This window comes from Pituophis catenifer, unplaced genomic scaffold, assembly GCF_029215685.1.
Source record: "Pituophis catenifer annectens isolate HBS135680 unplaced genomic scaffold, rPitCat1.0.hap2 SCAF_4, whole genome shotgun sequence".
Lineage (NCBI taxonomy): Eukaryota > Metazoa > Chordata > Lepidosauria > Squamata > Colubridae > Pituophis > Pituophis catenifer.
In genome coordinates, this window is record NW_027256884.1 from 70650131 (window position 1) to 70668843 (window position 18713).

An 18713-nucleotide genomic window follows, 5' to 3' on the forward strand; every position below is an offset into this window, starting at 1 on the left:
TCGCGCTGGATCACCGTTTTTCTTCTTCACAATATTTTTTTCTGCAGTCATATCACTCACTGTTTTTGGGTCTTTAGACTTTTCATTAGTGATGTTTTTCTCTCTCGCTGCTCCACTGTTCTTCAGCATATCTTGGAGGTTCGCGATGAGGCTTTCATCGTTCTTCTGGCTCTTTAATAGTTTTAATATTTCTGACCTGAGTTCGTTATTCTCTATTTCGATTTCCTCCTGGTCATCATTTTCATCTATAATTTCTTCGTCTTCAGTGGTGTATTCTTCGGATTCTCTCGAAATTGCGTTTGTGGATTCGTTGAATATTTCTTGTTCTGTTTCCATTTCTTTGCTGTATGCCCTGGTGTTGGGCCTATCTTTCTTAGACATTTTTAAGTTTTTATTGAGTCAATTAACCATCCTCTGCTACCAGCTTGTTGCAATATTTTCAGGATCAGACTCAATAAGATTAGTGAGAGTTAGAGGTTTGAATATATTTTCTTTTATTTACAGCAGGCATTCTATATTCACTGAATATTCACAGATAGAAGCAAGGAAAAAGATGCAGACAGCTCCTTATATATACAATGGGAGGAGCTAGATGTGGGAGTGGTGAATTATGAATACATTAAGGAGTGAAGAATAAATTAACCCCTGATACCCCGTTCATATACTATTTACACATTGGAGAATAAGGCATTTACATCTGACAGTCTACCTCTCCACCAAGTATTTAAGACTCAGACTCCCAACTAGAAAGCTGGGCCTGAAATTCATAGGACCATTTCCAATAGTAAAAATAATCAACCCGGTTACAGTACAATTGCTGTTGCCCTGGTTACTAGGGAGGATACACCCCATTTTTCACAGTAGCCTCCTGAAGCCTGTAGTAGGGTCAACTTTAAGGCCGGTGCCACGTGATCCCCCAGGGCCCTTGATTGTTGGAGGCCAAACCCACTATGAAGTACAGCGAATTCTTGATTCGAGGTGGCACAGAGGACGCCTCCAATACTTAAATAAGTGGAAGGGTTACTCCTTGTCAGAAGCTTCTTGGGTGAAGAGCACGAACATTCAAACTGACTGCCTCATAGCTAAATTCCATGCAGATCACCCGGACAAGCCGGGAGGGGGTGGGATACACCCTCAGAGGGGTAAGGTACTAAACTTGTTGTTTGTCTCACACAGGCCTCACTGGGAGAGTGAAGGGAGAGGGGCTGGATGTCAGCGTCTCAGCGCTGACATAGAAAAGGGAGGATGAAACTTGAACTTTTGCCTGCTAAATCCCTTTGAAGTTTCGATCTCCTTGGAGATGAAGAGGGGAGGGGAAACATTCCTGTGAACTGACAGGAAAAGAAATCAGGAGAGTGACTTGGAAGATAGCCAATGAGAAGCAGAGAATTGGGGATTGGAAAGGGAGAGATTGGGGGGCAAAGGTCAGTACTGACCGCGCAGAGTCATGATCCGGTTGCTGTACTCGAATAAAGAGAAAATTTCCTTAAAGATTGGCAGTTTGAAAGGTCATTTATTTTGAGATAGCATCGAAGCTTGACAAAAGGATTGAAAAAGGATATTCACACACAGTCTTTTTCTGGATACAGAATACAGATAAGGACAACATTTTGGTAATACCAAGCTCCAATTATTTAATTTTTTTTTTAATTTGATTTTATTATGACATATAGTGATACAATCGGTACATTTTCGGTTCATTGGTGCAGTTATATACATATATACATCTACATACATTATTGCTTGTCTTTTGTTGATATTGTTTCTTGAAGCTAGATTTAATTTCAAACACTTAAAAATAATAGTGCTCAACTCCCTAAGACTAAATCTAATACTATTCATATAGATTTTGTTAATTAGTTAAAATTTAATCTCTATTACCTTCTTTATTTCTTTCCCCCATCCATTCGTACCACATGTCCCACACGCTATAAAATTCTGAATCTTCTCTGTCATTAATTTCTGAAGTCAATTTGTTCATTTCGGCGCACTCCAATATTTTTCCAATAACATGTTCTTGAGGTGGTATTTGTTTTTCTTTCCAATACTGGGCAAAGGAAATTCTAGCGGCTGTCAGAATATGTATAATTAAATACTTTTTCTTTTTTGCATATTCAGTTTTCAAAATTCCCAGGAGAAAAGCTTTTGGGTCAAAATCAAAATTTTCTTTTATTATTTCTCTAATCCACACCCATATCATCCTCCAGAATTTTTGTGCCTGATTACATGTCCACCAGCAATGATAAAAAGTACCCTGCTGATGGTCACATTTCCAACATTTAGGGCTCGAATTGGGGTAGATCTTCGCTATCCTGGCTGGGGCCATATGCCATCTATAAAACAGCTTGTATTGGTTTTCCTTATAAGCCGTCGCCTTTGTCATTTTAAGGTTATTATTCCATATTGAATCCCATTCGTTCAAATTTATATTCTGTCCTATATTTTTGGCCCATGCTAACATCGGTTCTTTAACTACTTCCTCTGCCATATCGTACTCCAATAAGTAATTATATAATTTAGCTAAAATTTTGTCGTCCGTACCCATCCATATCTTATCAAATCCATTTATGCTCATTTCAATGCCAAATTCCTCCTTATCTTTTTTATATCTGGATTTAATTTGGTTATATGGCCACCAGTCTATAGAAATACCTTGTTCCATCAATTCTTCCCTTGTTTTAAGGTTCCCTCCCCCATCTAATAATTCATTGTATCTGAACGTTTTACCCATTTCTAATACATTTGGATATATTATAGCCTCCATGGTGGAAAGCCATCTCGGAATTTTCCTATAGTGCTTCTGTCTCATCTCTCCCCATATTTGTATCAAGATCTCCCTTATTTTATGTCTATGGAAGTAAGTTTTTATCTTCTTCCCAGTATCCCAGAGATATGCATGCCAACCCTTCTGGAGATCATACCCTTCTAGAGTTAACAGTCTTTTATTTCTTAGGGTTGCCCATTCTTTCAGCCATACTAGGTTTGCAGCTTTTTGATATAACTCCCATTTAGGTAATCCGAAACCCCCTCTTTCCTTCTTGTCCTGTAAATTCCTAAATGCTATCCTTGGTTTCTTTCCCTCCCAAATAAATTTCCTGATGATGCTATTGAGCTCCAGAAAGAATTTTTTATCTAATTTAACAGGGACCGTTCGGAATAGATACAATAACTTGGGTAATATGCTCATTTTTATTGCCGCGATTCTGCCTAATAATGATATCTGTAGTCTTCCCCACTTTTCCAGATCCTGTTTAATATTTCTAATCAATGGTAAATAATTATCCTCTCTGAGGGCCGAGCACCTTGATGAAATCCAGACCCCCCAGGTATTTTACCTTCTTGGCGATTTGGATCTCCATTGATTCTTCCAGTACTTTTTTCCTTGCCTCCGTCATATTTTTTGTTAATAATTTAGTTTTGGATTTATTTAATTTAAGGCCTGCTACCTCCCCGTAATTGCCCAATTCTTCCAGAATTTTAGTGCCTGATTCTAATGGTTCTTCCATGATTAATACCACATCATCTGCAAATGCCTGTGTCTTATATATCTCTTTTCTGATTGTCAGACCCTTTATTTCATTATTGTTCCTAATCTTTCTCAAGAATACTTCTAGTGCTAAGATAAATAGAAGTGGGGATAGAGGGCACCCTTGTCGGACCCCTTTTCTAATTTGAAAAGCCTTAGTTAGTTCTCCATTCAGTAATATATTAGCCTTTTGTTTTTGATAGATTGTGGATATCGTATTGACAAAATTTGATCCGAATTCCATTTGGATAATTTGTTGTTTCATAAATTGCCAATTAAGATTGTCAAATGCCTTTTGGGCGTCGACAAAGACCAATGTCATTTCTTTGTTCGGGTGTTCCTCATAGTATTCCAATATGTCTATTATCATCCTTGTATTATTCCTGATTTGCCTCCCAGGGAGGAATCCATTTTGGTCACTGTGTATTAATTTATTCAAAATTATTTTTAGCCTTCCTGCTAAAATACCCATATAGATTTTGTAGTCCGTATTCAGGAGGGATATCGGTCTGTAATTTTTAATTAATTTTGGGTCTTCTCCTTCTTTTTGGAGGAGAGTAATATACGCCTCTCTCCATGATTCTGGAATTTTGGATTCTGTTAGGGCCTCATTATAAATTTCTAACAACTTTGGTAACAAAATTTCTCCCAAATCCGAATTTTTATAAAATTCCCCTGGAAGTCCATCTGGGCCTGGGGATTTGTTCTTTTTAAGTTTTGATATTACCATTCTTAATTCTGTCATCGTTATTTCTTTATTAAGTATTTCTTTATCCTCTTCCCCGATTTTTGGAAGACTTTCTTTTGACAAGTATTGGACCACCTTTTCATTAGGAATTTGTTCTTCCGCATACAGAGCCGCATAATACAATTTATTTAAATTGTCACCAATCTATCTCATTCTTTCCGGCAGGGACAATAGAGGCCCACTGCCAAACTTTGGAGCTTCTTTTAGATTGGCATTTGGTTTGTTGGCACGTCATAGAATTTTGTTGTGTGACTTCCAATACCTTGGCCTCATGGTCCTGTGTGGGCCAGATTAATGGCTTCAGCACAGCCCATGGGTCGTAGTTTGAGGATCCCTGGAACAACCCAACAGTAAAGAAACATTACTGATCTTTGGTCAGGCCTAGTACAGCTGTTGATAACAGTATACTGTTTCTCATTGTAACAACAGATGTTGTTAACAGTATACTGCTTCTGCACAGACTTTTAATATTTTTTATCTAGTTACCTTGTAGAGATCTCATTTTTGCATAAACCTTGGGTTATTAAAAACCCAAGCTTAGAAGGATGCCATAAAAAGCTATTTGTAAGATATGATGATTTGAAATAATAGATTCTTACCCAGTGGTGAAATGTAAAATTTGTTATTACCGGTTCTGTGGGCGTGGCTTGGTGGGGGGGGGTTAATGTGACTGAGTGGGCATGGCCAACTTTTTATTTTTTTACTTTCAAACCATTTTTTCTACAACCTCTTCAGCTGAAGAGGTTGTAAAAAATGCTTTTAAAAGCCTTTGCTGATCAGGCAACTCAGCTGGGCTCGTCAGAGGCTTTTAAAAGCATTTTTTTCTACAACTCTTTGGCTGAAGACAATCCCAGCTGAGTTGCCTGATCGGCAGAGGTTTTTCTTTTTTTAAAACCTCTGACGATCCCAGCTGAGTTGCCTGATCGTCAGAGGCTTTTTTTCTTTTAAAAACATTTTTTCTACAACCTCTTTGGCCGAAGAGGTTGTTAAAAAAAAATGCTTTTAAAACCCTCTGCCGATCAGGCAACTCAGCTGGGATCGTCAGAGGCTTTTAAAAGAAAAAAAGCCTCTGCCAATCAGGCAACTCAGCTGGGGTCGTCAGAGGCTTTTAAAAGCATTTTTTTCCTACAACCTCTTCGTCGGAAGAGGTTGTAGAAAAAATGCTTTTAAAAATTAAAAAAAAAAAAGCCTTTGATGAGTGTGTGGCTAGGCTGGGCATGGGGGGGGCAGGGATTTTTGCTACCAGTTCTCCAAACCACCCGCCGCCATCGCTACCAGATCGGGTGATCTGGCCCGAACCGGCAGCATTTCATCCCTGTTCTTGTCAGGGCATCGATTAATCCCATCTTTGGCTCTGGGAAAAATCACCCTGGTTTAGAGGATGGATCGTGGTTTATTCTTTGTTGCAATATTCTGAAAAGAAACGCGAAGAAAAGTTCTCTAATAAAACTCATTTATTTGTTATAAAGAAAATAAAACACCTCACTAACTAAGAAAGATAATTGCTACATTTTGAAATAGTTCTTGCCGGCTATTTCTCAGCCAGACCTTTCTGGCAAGAGAACAAAGGAAGGAGTGAGTAAAGGAATGTAAAGGAATGCGGAAGCACGTAGCTTACTGATAACAATTCTTGGCAAGGTACGGAAAGTCTGATAGTCCAGAAATAATGAAGCTCAGCTGGGAAATAAAAAAACGCAGTGACATTCCCCTTCTTTGCCAATTGAGCAAAATATCAGTACATCATCAAATAAGGCACATCTTCTTACGCAGATACTCGTGTTGAGCTGCTGGGAGTGGTTTGTTGAGCATATTAGCAATTTGATCATGTGTAGATACATATTGCATTTTGACAAAACCTTTTTTCACTAAATGTTTTATGTTTTGATAACGAATGTCAATGTGTCTGGACCTAGAACCTGTAAAATGAGATTCAGAAATATAAACCACCGATTCATTGTCTTCCATCACGGTGATTGGTTGGATCGGGTGTGTCCAGATATCTGTGACTAAAGCATCAAACCAAGTTAGAGAATTACATGCATCTGAAACACAAGCATATTCAGCTTCAGTAGATGAACAAGAAACAAAATTCTGTTTACGTACTTGCCAATAAACAGGACATCCATTTAAGAACATCATATAACCTGAAGTACTTTTACGTGATTTCTTATCACTTGCCCAATCAGAATCTGCATAACAACATAATTCTGCATAATCAGTATGTGTTGGTTCTAACAATAATTTCATGTGTTTAGTGTATTTTAGGTATCTCAATAATTTCTTAATGCATGTCCAATGAAACTGTTTTGCCTTACCTACGTGACAAGATAAAAGATTAACACTAAGTGCAATGTCGGGTCTGGTCCAACTACTAATGTACAATAGTGACCCAATGACTGAACGATAAAGTGTTTGATCCTCGAACTCAGGACTTTCTTCTTGTGTCAAGTTATGAAAATCTGTTTGCATGGGTGTCTTTGTTGTGTTAGCATCTTTCATGTTGCAATGATGCAAAACCTGTTCAATTTTATCTTCTTGTGAAAGACTAAACCCCTTCTGTGTTTTTTCAATCTGAACACCTAAATAAGTGCTAATGTGACCTAATGATTTCAATGTGAAGTATCTCTGCAAAGCTTTGGCAAAAATTTCACTCATTTGCTTATTTGGACCAATATAAACAATATCATCAACATAAACAAGAACTATCTCATATGCATTGTTAGATCTTTTTGTGAACACACACTCATCAGTTTCGGACTTAATAAAGCCCATTGAATTTAGTTTGTCAGTAAGACATAAATACCACATTAAACCAGATTGTTTCAGACCATAAAGACTTTTGTTTAGAAACCAGGTATCCCCTTCTTGCTGTCGGAATCCTGGAGGACTTCTCACATAGATCTCTTCATCTAGGTCTGCATGTAGATAAGCCGTGTCAACATCAAACTGGAAAACTTCTAAACCAAGGATAGTTGCAGTTGCTAAAGCAATTTTTACACTCTCAGTTCTGACTGTCGGTGAGTAAGTATTTGTGTAGTCCTCAGGATAACGTTGAGCGAAACCCTGAGCTACAAGTCTGGCCTTGTATAATGACTCACCATTTGGTTTCTTTTTGATTCTGTAGACCCATCGAGTGCCAATGACCTTTTTGTTTGCTGGAGGTTTTTGCAGGTGTAAACACTTTAAGTTTCTTTAGACTGTCCATTTCAACCTGCATTGCATCATACCATTTGTCTTGCTCTGAATCAGGGAGCTGCTTGATTTGTGTGAAATTATCAGGTGGAAGTGTAACATTGCAAATCAAAGGTAAGAGTGCTTTTGTCAGTTGCCAAGAATATTGTTGTGGAGGGATTCCTTTTGTGACCCTCTTGGAACGTCTCGGGACAACAGTCCAGTCTTCTTCTGCTTCGTCCTCGTCCTCACTTTCGTCGCTAGTGTCAGCATCCGCAGCTTGCGAAGACGGAACATCGGGTTGAGAAGAATCAGTGGAATCTTGATCATCAATCTGCGTAGCATCAGCAGTATCATCTCTGGGAAAATAAACTCCAGGATCATTGGAATGAATCCTGGACCAGTCAATATCTTCTTCAAAATTAGCAGATTGGGAAATCACAATTACATGTTTAGAGTCAATAAATCTGCTCCATTTTGAGTTATCATCAATACCCATAAATCTCAGTCTCTTTATTGCTGGACTTCCTTTTCTTCTTTGAGCTAAGGGAATGTTCACCATAGCATATGAACCAAAAATATGGATGTTTTTAAGATCGGGTTTGTAGCCATACAACATGAAGAAAGGAGTCTGATTTGTTACACTGCTCCAAGTACGGTTGACAATGTAATTTGCATACTTGATAGCTTCACCCCAGTATATCATATCAAGGTTGGCATCTTCTAGGAGACAATGCATCATGGTTTGCAGTACCTCTTGTCTTCGTTCTACGACTCCATTGTGAGCCGGTGTGTAAGGGGCCAAAGTCTGATGAATAATTCCATTCTTACGCATCCAGTCCTGGAAACGCTGAGACAGTTCTTACCCCATATGTTGTTTTTTTTACTACCAGTATGAATTATTTCATTTATCTCCATGATATTATTTCTAGTGAGACTAGGAAAGGAGTATTATATAACTGTAGTCTAGTTATAGTAGATGTCTAGTTTCTAATTTTGTTGTTTGTACTTGGGCATTAATCTAAGCGAGAGGTGTCAAACTCAAGGCCCATGGGTTGGATTTAACCCATGGCGTGATCAGATCCAGCCCGCGTGGCTGTCGTGGAAACAGTAAGGGTCCAGCCCACATCACTTCAGCGCAGCCCGACCCATTCAAGAGGGCGCGTATGTGCACAGGAGGTGGTGGGCACATGCACACAGAGGCCCATCCTGTGCCATCCCGGCAGCCACGCATGTGCACAGGAGGTGGAGGGCGCATATGCGCACAGGCCAACCCATGCCATCCTGTCAGGCGCGCATGAGCACAGGAGGCAGGCACCTGTGCACCCGCCAGGATGGGGTGGGCTGGGTCTGTGCATGCATGTGCCCACCTCCTTCTGTGCACACGCATGCCTGCCAGGATGGCATGGGCTGCCAAAGCTACATGCACGCATGCCGGGATGGGATGGGCAGGACCAAAGCGATGCTGGCTGGCCTCTTACCATTTTGAGGACAATTGCCCTTACCAGCCTTTCAGGTGTGTGCGTGCGTGTGTATGTGTGGGGGGGAGGTGTCCAGCACCAGGGACTCTGCAGCTAGCCATCCAAGAAACAGGCATGGCAGTGTTCTGCCCCAGCTATGGACCCCAAAGAACGCAGCACGCACAAAGTCTGTACAAAGCTTAGTTTACTAAATTAAATCAGTCTTTTTAGTTTAGTTAGTTTAGTTTATTGGATTTATATACCACCCTACTCCCGAAGGACTCAGGGCGGTGAACAGCCACAAAGTAAAATACATATATACAAAATTTAAAAGCTGAATAAAACCGAATTAAACAGTTTGGCCCCAGACAGAATTAAAACACCCCAATAATTTAAAAACAAATTAAAATTTACATTTTAAAAGGAAAAGGGGAGAAAATGAAGATTAGGCCAGGCCATCTTGATGGAATAAAAAGGTCTTGAGGGCGTGGCGGAAGGTGCGTAGGTCCGGGATCCTCTGTATCTCGGGGGGGAGCTCGTTCCAGATAGTAGGTGCCCCACAGAGAAGGCCCTCCCCCAGGGGCCACCAGTTGACACTGTTTGGCCGACGGCACCCGGAAGAGCCCCTGTCTATGAGAGCGTACCGGTCGGTGGGAGGCTATTGGTGGTAGCAGGCAGTCCCGTAAGTAACCAGGTCCTAAGCCATGGAGCGCTCTAAAGGTGGTAACCAAAACCTTGAAGCGCACCCGGAAGACCACCGGGAGCCAGTGCAGCTTGCGCAGGAGAGGTGTTACCTGGGAGTGCCATGTTGCTCCCATAACTACCCGCACGGCCGCACTCTGCGCCAGTTGGAGCCTCTGGGTGCTCCTCAAGGGGAGCCCCATGTAGAGAGCATTTTTCAAATAAAGGCTGTTAATTAACTTTCTTAACAGCCTACAAGAATCAAAGAATAAATAATCGTAATCTTACTATGGTTGGCAGAAAGTCCAGAAGCAATTTGCAGGAAACTGATAAGAGAACTAAGATCAGGACACGAAGGAGAGTGAATGAAGTTGTTCCCTGCAAATTGCCTCAGTCATCGTCCTTCCTTAAATACACTAAGGGAGTGGCCAATTAGCCCCAAGCCTTCCTCTCAAGGAGACCTCCTCCTGAGGAGCCACTCCTGCCTTTTGGCAGCTCTGCGTGCCCGTGCATCGAGAAGAGGCTCCTCCTCTTCTTCCTCTTCACTTATGGGAGCTTCTGGAGGTTCTGAAGGCCCTGGCTGAATCCCCGCCTCTGGCACCACATCTTCTCCAGCCTCCTCATTGTCTGACTCAAGTGCCAGCTGCACAGGCTGCTGGCGCAGCACCACACCAGCCTCCTCACTGTCGGAATCAGCTGCGAACTGCACAGGCCGCTGACGGGCCGCAACAGGCAGCAGCAGCACTGGCATCAGGCAGAGTGGGGGCAGAGGCATGTAATGCAGACCACCGGACATGCCTGCTCCATCCCATGTGGCTGGGACGGGGCAGGTGGCTGCCCAGCAAATCCAGCAGGCCAGACTGTGTGCCTCTCTCATTGTCATCATAGACAATGGTGCAGCCATTGTCTATGATGGCTTCCCCTTCCCCTTGGGGTCCCATTTCTGGCACTACTATCCTGGTTTTGATGGTGAAGGGGTGGATGGCTTCACTTACCATTGGGTTATCATCGCCACTGCTCTTTTGGGCGGAGCTTGGAGGGGCTTCCTTGGCTGGAGTTCCCTTGACTTTATTGGGAAGGAGTGGAACCTCCACAGCCTGCTTGGCAATTCTCCCCTTGTCTGGCAGTTTCCACAGGGTCCTCCTTGTCCAGGGTGTGGCTGGAGTCCAGGCTTGGGGGCCCGGGGCTGGAGCTAAGCATTCGGAAGCCTGATGCCCATGGTGGCCACACCGGTAGCATTTGGTAGTTCCAGACAGTGTGGGCGGCGACGCTTCAGGCACCTTAGCCAGGGATCGGTGACTTAGGGGTCTTCTGATTGGTTTCTCTGCAGTTGGCTTTCTTATAGGGGTGGATTTCCAGATCCATGGCAACTTAGGAGCTTTTATAGAGAGATATGTGCTTAGATGCTATCAGCTTGGGGAAAGTACAGGAAAGTTGCTAAATATAACTATGAGTTTAAATAACCTATGTACTATATTATTGTGTAACTGAATGTCTGGTAAGGATGGACTTCGAAACTAACAGATGGTTTAAGACAGCGGTTCTCAACCTGGGGGTCGCGACCCCTTTGGGGGTCGAGCGGCCATTTCACAGGGGTCGCCAAAGCCCTCTCTCGCTCCCCCCATGCCTTCACTCACCCTCACCCTCTGCCTCTGTTGGATCGCCGTTCGCCATTCGCTTACCCCACTCCCAATCTATTGCTGCCTCCTGAGTCCCAGCTGATGGCTAGAGGGAAACAAACCGTTTAAATTAGGGCTGCCCTACAGCTGATCAGTGTTAAAAGAAAACAAATGAGAAGACTGGTGCCTGCAAAAATAGAAAAAAACAGCCCCTTTCAGTTTCAGCATAGGTTAATTACCATAAGTTGATTTGATCATCCTCCGGACTCTCAGCTGATTTGCTCTCAGCTGTTTTGCAGAGGGCTCTGTTGCTAGCTGCAAAGAGAGGAGCAGATTTTTTTCCCCCTTAGCTATGCTGAAAAAACGAAACTGAAAGTAAAGCAGGGTCTTTGCTGCAACGTGACAAAATGAGGCAGAGAGAGATTTCTTTTTCTTTTTCTTTTTCCTCACCAAAATAGGTAGGTGCAAAACTGCAAACAATGGGAAATTTAGGGCAAAAGAGGAGGTACAAGATTTTAAAACACAAAAGAAAAAAAAGCTCTATTTAACTAGGAAATTGTAATAATTGAGATACTATTAATTGTATATTGTGTTGAAAGCAGAAATGGTTAAGTTGTGGTTTGGAGGAATATATGGGGGAAATTATTTGTTTATTATTGGTAAATATAATTAATTGATTTGTAAGAAATTGGATTGCATGGAAATAATTGGAGTATTCATGTTCATATTGATTGATATACAAAAAAGATAGTTATATAACTCATTGATTTATATTAAAATGTTGAATTTGTATTAAACAACTGTATTACATAATTACATAATTAACCAATGTGAGGATGGATATAAAAATAAATGACAATGGGAAGGGGTATAATATAGAATAGAAGGGAAAAATTGAATTTGATTAAGATTAGAGATGAGGATGAAGGGTAATATTGGTTTTTTAAAAAATAGATGAGGAATAAATATGGCAAAAAGAAAATATAGAAATTGTAAATTTAATTGAAATGACTAAACACTGTTTAAATTTGTGAACCAGCCAAATACCCTGTTCAAAGAAAATACATTGTATGTTTGTATGTGTGTTTCTAATTATTGCTATTTATTCATATTTGTTCTCTTTTATTCTTTAAAGTTTAACAATTCATTCTTTATCTTAATATCTTTATATTTGTTTGGGGTTGGTTTTCTTCCCTTTCATCTTTTTTATTGTACAGCAATCTTTCTCCTCAAACCTACCACCTCTCTCTTTTCTTTCCATCTTACTTTCTCTTCCCCCCTTCTTCTCCTTCCTACTTCCTCTTCCTTTCTCCTTCTCCTCCTCTCTTCCTCCCTCTCTTACCCTCACTTCTACTCTAATTTCCCTTCCCTTCCTTCATCCCTCTGTATTGCTGTATCCTTTTATGCATTGGACTACTCAGAGGGCTGAAAAAGTTATTTTTGACTGGTCCTCACACTTTTGACCAGTCCTCGAACTTACGACTGTCCTCACATTTTACGTTTTTGCCCTATCTTGTCACCATGGTGAAGAGAAGCAGTTGTGAAATGAGTGACACGGTTGTTAAGAATGCTACAATGGGCATAAATGATGACCAGTCATAAGTGCGAAGACCGGTCAAAAGTGCGAGGACCTGTCAGAAATCACTTTTTTCAGCCCTCTGGGTAGTCCTTTTGTGCACATGGACTACTCAGAGGGCTGAAAAGGTTATTTTTGACTGGTCCTCGGACTTTTGACCAGTCCTCGAATTTATGACTGTCCTCACATTTTACGTTTTTTGCCCTACCTTATCACCATGGTGAAGAGAAGCAGTTGTGAAATGAGTGACATGGTTGTTAAGAATGCTGCATGGGCATAAATGTGAGGATGGTCATAAGTGTGAGGACCAGTCAAAAGTGCGAGGATCTGTCAGAAATGACTTTTTTCAGCCCTTTGAGTAGTCCCTATACACATAGCCATGGCCACCCGGTCACATGACCAGCTAGCCACGCCCACCCAGTCACATGACCTCCAAGCCACGCCCACAAAATAAGCCACGCCCACAGAACCGATAGTAAAAAATTTTAGAACCCACCCCTGGTTGGGGGTCACCACAACATGAGGAACTGTATTAATTGATCGCGGCATTAGGAAGGTTGAGATCCACTGGTGTAAGATACCTTGAGTGGAAAGTACTGTATAACATAATAACTTCTCCTTTTCTGTATCCTGTTTATGAACTTATGTACTCAAAAATAAGTGTGACAAAGTGTAACGCTTCAGTGAAAATAGAGATGCTAGCTGCATAAAAGACAGACTCTGAGAGCAACTCAGAGTTCAGGATTTGACATGCGAATGCCCTGAACCTTTGCGCAAATAAAACCTGTATTCTCCAATCCTTGTGGTCTTGTCTCCTGAATTGGTAACGTGGGTTTTCCCGCTTCAGTACCATGCCTGTATATGTTCTGGTACCCCTCTGATGCCATAAGCTTGCCTAAGGTCTGGGTCAAGGGCCTCCTTGAAATGATGAATGAGGAGGTGCTCCAGCCAGTCTCTCGGCTTCCTGGCCAGCCTTTGAAACTCCCAAATTAGCTCTTTGGGAGGCCAGCCGGCTTGTTTCATCACCTTAATTTGGGCCTCCGCTTCTACTCTGTGGGCCATGTCCTTGAACCGGCCTCGAAGCAGTTGGACAAACTTGTCAGCAACTTCCAACTTGGGGGCTTCTTCATCATGAAGTTCCACTATCCACTCTGCTGCTTCTCCCCCGTTCATGCCATCTGCAATAGCCAAAATCAATTCCTGATCCGATGGGTATTGATTCCCATATTGATCGATGTAAACCCAGATTTGATTGAGGAAGTAGGCTAGTCTTCCTGGGGTCCCGTCAAATGTTGCTCTGAACTGAGGAGAGGGAGCAGTTGGCGGGGCCGGTTGCTGAGCCGGCGTGGGCTGTTGGGCTGGCACTGGCTACTGGGCCAAAACCTGTTGTGGGACCATGACTGGTTGCTGGAACTGTAGTGGTGGCTGGGCCAGTACCCACTGCTGGGCCATGACTGGTGGCTGGAAGGGGTGAAGGACCAGGGCAGGCATCCACTGATATTTCACCCACCCTGACCGGGTAAAATGCCCATCCAGGAGGGATCTGGTTTGCTGGAGGCAGCCTGAAAACCAGTTGCAAGGGTGGAGTACTTGGTCCCAATGGTCCCTGTATCACCAGGCCGGACTGGTTCAGTAAACTTTGTTGCTGCACAATTCCCATTCCTGTGGTGGCTGTCTCCCCAATAGACTGGGCCCAATGCGTGAGGCTATGGAATGACCCACTCTGTGCTGAGTGAAAGGAGGTTGGTGTCCCACTCAGTGGTGCTGTGGCTTCCTGGCTCGGAAAGGTGAATGTAGGTTGAGCCAGACCCCATCTGGGCTGCTCGGTCCCAAGGGGTTGAGCAGCACTGCCTATGCTGAGTTGGCTGAACTGCTCTGGGAGGCTGGCTAGTGACTGGCTGTGTGACGGTGGTGGGAATCCCCATTCCTGGGAGTGCTTGCCCTGGCATCTTCCACTTGAGAGTTGGGATCTGTTCCACTCTGCCTCCACCCATCCGTGGTTCTGACAGCATTGCCCTGGTCATCATCTCTTGGAGTGGCACAGCTCCCACAGCTTTGCCTCACAGGGCTATATCCAGCCGTCTTGTTTTCCTCCATCTTCCCTGAGTCTTCACGCTGCCTGGTTTTGGGTCGCTGTTTGGGGCTCAGGATCACAGACAGCACCCTGGAATCCGGGGAGCTGGTTGAATTTTTTAAGGGAGGTTGGGTTTTTTTTTTTTATTCATTTTATATTTTAAATTACTAACATTACAAACAACATATACAATATTTCACCCTGTGCTATACATAAGAAAGGAAGATTTGGTTCTTCGGATATATCCTCATGATCGCCAAAATCCACGTTCTCGGGGTACAGGTACCGAAGCATCCAATTTTCCCAGCGCATAGTCCACAAATGGTTTCCAAATTTTCCAGAAAATATCTTCTTTATAGTCACCATTTCTAATTTTAATATCACATGTCATTTTATCATTTAAAGCTAATTTCCACATTTCACAATACCATTCTTCTATTCTAAAATTCACATCTAATTTCCAATATCTGGCTATTATAATTCTACCCATTATAATCATAATTCTAATCAATTCTTTCTCATATTTTGTTGGTTCTATTTCCTTAATTATCAACAGTAATATAGTTTCTGGTCTCAATATTATTGCTTTCCCCATCATTTCAAATATCATTTCCTCCAATTGTTGCCAAAACTTTTTAACTTTATCACATTTGTACCACATATGTTCATAAGTCCCTAATTCCATGTCACATCTCCAACATTGTTTACTAATTTTTTTATCCATCAATGACAATCTTAATGGAGTCAAATACCATTTCCAAACAACCTTATAATTATGCTCTTTAATCCTTACAGATAAAGTCTGTAAGGTTGGGTTAATGTCAGGGTTCCAAGTAATATCCCCAATGAAAGAAGACTCTGAGGCTTGAAGTTCTTCAAAGTTCCATTTTATTAGAGATATCATATTGGCACATCTGGGAAAACCCAAAACTGAAAGCTTCCAGGTTTTCCTCACCCAACACAAAGTCCAAGACCCTGCCCAGCACCCACAAGTCCATCCCATGACCCTATCAAAGCACCATCCCAACTGGAGAGGCCTCCCAGTTGCAACCCTCCAGGTGCAGGGCAAGATGTCCTTGATTCTCTTAGAAAAGAATATCATTATGACTATATATCACCTATGCTCCGTACAATCCCCCCTCCTAGTTTCCCACATTAGGAAATGTGGCAGGCCTGAAGACCCAATGCAAAAGATGGCTTCCAGGTCTGACAATAGGTTTTGTGGAACTTTCGAAGTAATCGGGCGGCCCTCTCCGCCACCCAGGTGGCCTCTGTAGATGGGTACTCTTTCCACCACACCAGGTATTGTATTCTACCCCTATGGACATGGGAGTCCAGTTCTTGATCAATTTCATATTGATCACTGCCAACGGGTACTGGCAGAGGTGGAAGGGGCCTGATGTGGGAGTCCTCCACTGGTTTTAGCAAACTGCTATGGAATACCAAGTGAACTCGTCCCAAAAGGTGAGGCAGTTTCAACTCCACAGTGACTGGATTTATCATCTTCACTATGGGAAAGGGGCCCAGATACTTTGGACCCAGCTTCTTACAGGGTATTTTCAACTGGAGGTACTTGGTGGACAGATACACTTTCCCTCCCATCTGGAACAGCTTGTTAGGGGCCTGTTTTTTGTTTGCTTTGGCTTTGTAGATTTGGCTGCTTTTATTAGTGCCATTTTGACGGCACTCCATACTCCTTGTATGGTGTCCATCCACTCATTGGGCCGGCACGAGGAAGGAGGGTCCTGAGGGCACTTGGGAATAGGTACAAAGTCCAACCCATTGACCACCTGGAATGGGGTGAAGCCAGTGTTTCTATGCACCATGTTGTTATATGCCACCTCCACAAATGGCAGGAGCTCTGTCCAGTTGGTTTGCTGGTAGGTGACATTACATCGGAGGTATTGCTCTAACATGGCATTAGTTTGCTCAGCTGCCCCATTGGTACTTGTGTGGAAGGCTAAACTAAGACCCTGCGATGAACCGATCTTATGGACAAAGTCCTGCCAGAACTTTGCCATAAATTGTGCCCACTGATCCGATATTATCCATCGGGGCACCCCATGGAGACAATAGATGTGAATGATGAATAATTTGGCTAGTTTCCGTGTGGATGGCAATCCAATGCATGACATGAAATGGGCTTGTTTGAAGAAGAGATTGCTAACAGTCCATATAACAGTATGGCCATTGCTCTCTGGCAGCTTCATGATGAAATCCTTGCTATGTCCTCCCAAGGCCAGGTTGGGTCTGCCACCATCTGTAAAAGACCAGGAGGCTTCCCCGAGTGATGCTTTGACATTGCACAGACTGGACAGCTCTTCACGTAGGTTTCCACATCCATTTTCAGTCGGGGCCACCAGAACGGAAGTTTGGCGAGGTGTAATGTCTTGAGAAATCCAAAATGTCCAGCCTGTTTGACATCATGGCATCTGTGAAGCACCTTCGCTCTCAAGGCCAGTGGGACATATAGTTTACTGCCCTTCCATGCCAATCCCTCCCATTGGGTTAGCAAAAGCTGGTGCTCCAGAAACCATGGATCGCTCCGTAACTTGTTCTGCATATCATGGGATAGGTTGTCCGCAGGGCTCTGCACCCAGGCTGCCTGTTGCAAATAAGGAGGCATTATGGCCTGAACCACTTCCTCCCGGTGTCTGTTATACTGGGGCATCTGCAACAGGGCATTCACCAGGAAGTTATTGCCCACCGGGATATATTTGATGGTGAATCGGAACCATCGGAAGTACTATGCCCACCAGACCTGCTTCAGGGACAAGGGACATGGGATTTATAGGGCTTCTAAATTCTTGTGGTCTGTCCACACTTCGAACGGTTTCCTGGCACCCTCCAGGAAATGCTGCCATGTTAACATTGCCCATCGGACCATGAAGGCCTCTTTCTCCCAGATCACCATGCCTGCTCCGTTTCAGACAGCTATCTCGATGTGTATGTACAGGGTAGTAACTGGCCCTGTGCATTTGTCTGCAGAAGGATGGCACCAACAGCCACATCACTGGCATCAACCTGGATGACAAAGGGCCGTTCAGGGTCTGGATGTTTCAGGATGGGCTCCTTTGCAAATAGGGCCTTCAGACCCTTGAAGGCCTGCTGGCAGTCCAACGTCCATGGAAGTGGCTGGCCAGGGTGGGGTTTAGCAGCCGCATGCTTGGTCTTTAACAAATCTGTTAATGGCAATGCAATATTGGCAAACAAGGGGATAAACTGCCTGTAAAAGTTCGCAAACCCCAGGAAGCTTTGCAATTGTCTTCGGGTTTTTGGTGCCTGCCACTCCAATGACAGCCTGGACCTTGCCTGGATCCATCTCCACTGGTGTTGGAGATGCAATAGCCCAGATAGTCTATCTGGGTCTGGTGAAACTCACATTTGGAGAGCTTCATATACAGGTTGGCTGCCAACAGTTTCTATAGCACCTGCCGTACCAACTGGGTATGCTCCGCCATGGTGGTGGTGTAAATCAAAATAGCGTTCAGATACACCAGCACCCCCATGGTATAGATGTTCATGCAACACACTATTAATCAGTTGCATGAATACTGCAGGGGCTCCCTGGAGGACAAATGGCATTACCCTAAATTGGTAACTTCCCAGGAGGCAGTTGAAAGCTGTCTTTCATTCATCCCCCTGCTTCACTCTGACCTGGTAGTAGGCTTCCCTCAGGTCCAGCTTTGTAAAGATCCTACCCTTCGCTAAATGGGCCAACACATCGTTCATCAGCGGTAAGGGGATACATTTTTTACACACACACTTCATTGATGTCATGGAAATCAATGCATAAACATTGAAGAGTACAGGAACCGCAATTTGTGACTGTGCTGGCTGTATGAATCCCCTGGCCAG